General features: G+C 34.0%; 1 non-coding gene across 1 annotated transcript; it reads right to left on the reverse strand.

Moving 5' to 3' along the window:
• Nucleotides 1-830: 830 nt before the first annotated feature.
• On the reverse strand, nucleotides 831-937 carry LOC141503791 (U6 spliceosomal RNA). Its single transcript, XR_012473097.1, has one exon. It is a non-coding gene; the product is annotated as a U6 spliceosomal RNA (small nuclear RNA).
• Nucleotides 938-2,241: the final 1,304 nt, after the last annotated feature.

The following is a 2,241-nucleotide window of genomic DNA, read 5'->3' on the forward strand; positions in this document are numbered from 1 at the left end:
GCATTTCTTTTTGTCCTTTTCTCCTTTGGGCTCTATGACCCAGTGGAATCTCTGGATCAAAGTGTATGGTCATTTCAGTCATTTTTTTTTTTAACAAACTGCTTTCCAGGAATGGCTAGGTGGCACAATGGAAAGAGTACTGACCCTGGAGTCAGGAGTCTCAGTTCAAATCTGACCTCAGACACTTAATAATTACCTAGTTGTGTGGCCTTGGACAAGCCACTTGACCCCATTGCCTTGCAAAAAATAAAATGAAAAACACTAAAAAAAAGAACATACTGCTTTCCAGAAAGTAGGACCAGTTCAAAACTCATCCAATAGTACATTAGCATGTTCATCTTCCTACAATTCCTCCAATTATTCCTATTTTTGTCACCTTTGCCAATTTTCTAGATGAGAGGTGAAATCTCAGAATTGTTTCAATTTTCATTTTTCTTTTATTAGTAATTTGGGGCATAATTTTTATGATTTTTAATAGTGTACAGTTCTTTGGAGACACTATATCCTTTGATGATATTTATTGGGAAATGAGTCTTGGTCTGATTTATTTTTGTTGTTTGTCTATATATATTTGAATCAGATCTGTGTCAGAAATTCTTGCTATAAGATTTTATTTTTTTAACAAGTCAACTGCTTCATTTCTTACCATTTTTTGTCTTGATCCTATTAACTATATCAATGAAAATAATTTCCTAATTCCATGTAAAAATTATCTATTTTTCCTTTGTTCTTTTCTAAATACCTCTATCTTAGTTACCTTTCTCCTTTGTTTGCTTGATAAGTTATCTCTTAGCCAAAACTGTGAAAGGCACCCAATGTGGTTCTCTTCTAAAAATATGGATAACCTTGAGAGTTTAGTGCTATCCTTACTGAAGATCATGTTAATCTTCTCTATATTGTTCCAGGTTGAATATGTATATTGCTGAAGTGATAATAACATGATTAATTATTCATAATAATAAATAACAAATATAATGTTTTAAAAAGATTTGCAAAGTATTTTGAATATATTATTTCATTTCATTCTTATAATAACTTTGGAAGGAAGACTACTTTTTCCCCATTTTACAGATGAAGAAACTGAAACAAAGAGAGTTTAAATGGATTCCATAGTTTTCTATAATGAACTTTTTTTCACCATCAAGGAGTGGACCTTATACATTTAGATTCTAAAATTACACACCCAGATTGGCATATAAAGGGAGTAAAAATGACAGGGAAGAATAGACTAGGGAAATAACTGGAGAGATGTTAGAAGTGATGCAGTTATGGAGGTGTAGAAAATAATGGAGGTAAAAATATCAAAGTCAAAAAGAAAAAAAATCTCAGACCTTATAAAGTCTAAGAGGCATTTAGAGTAAGAGTTCAAATAAGGCTTCAGACACTTATTAGCTATGTGATCTCGGCCAAGTCAAGTAATTCTGCTTGTCTCAGTCTCCTGTAAACTAGAAATGATTATAATACTTCTCTCCCAAGGTTGTTGTGGGTATCAAACTAAATAATACATGCAAATGTACAGATCTGTCTCATAGAAGGTGCTTAATCCTATTCCTTTCTTCCCTCCTGCATTCCTTTTCTTCTTTCTTTTCTTCCTTCCTATTTCCCTTCCTTCTCTCACTCCTTTGCTTCTTTCTTTTCTTCCTCCTTCCCTCAGTCTTCTACTTTCCTTCCTTCCTAACTCCTCCTTCCTTCCTTCCTTCCTTCCTCCTTTCTTCCTTCTTTCCAGCAAAAATAGATGAGATAACAAGAAGAACTTCCACCCATCAATAAATCTATTTTCCCAATTATATGAAATTTCTATGAAAATATTCTACATGAGGGCAGCTAGGTGGCGCAGTGGATAAAGCACCAGCCTGGAGTCAGGAGTACCTGGGTTCAAATCCAGTCTCAGACACTTAATAATTACCTATCTGTGTGGCCTTGGGCAAGCCACTTAACCCCCTTCGCTTGCAAAAAAAAAAAAAAACTAAAAAAAGAAAAAGAAAATATTCTACATGTTCATTGAGGGGGTATGTAAATTAGAAGGGAACAAGTGACTTTCTCAGATAATTACCTCCTTAATTAAATAGCTACATTGTGAGTATAAGATGTTGCTATTTTTTAACGTTAGTTGATCTTTTAAAAAGTATTTTTAGGGGTTTTTGTCAGGTACTCCTGACTCCAGGCTGGTGCTTTATCCACTGGGCCACCTAGCCGCCCCTAAAAAGTATTTTGTACAATAAATCAAAGTGTCGTTTCAAA

This window comes from Macrotis lagotis, chromosome X (genome assembly GCF_037893015.1).
Source record: "Macrotis lagotis isolate mMagLag1 chromosome X, bilby.v1.9.chrom.fasta, whole genome shotgun sequence".
Taxonomy (NCBI): domain Eukaryota; kingdom Metazoa; phylum Chordata; class Mammalia; order Peramelemorphia; family Peramelidae; genus Macrotis; species Macrotis lagotis.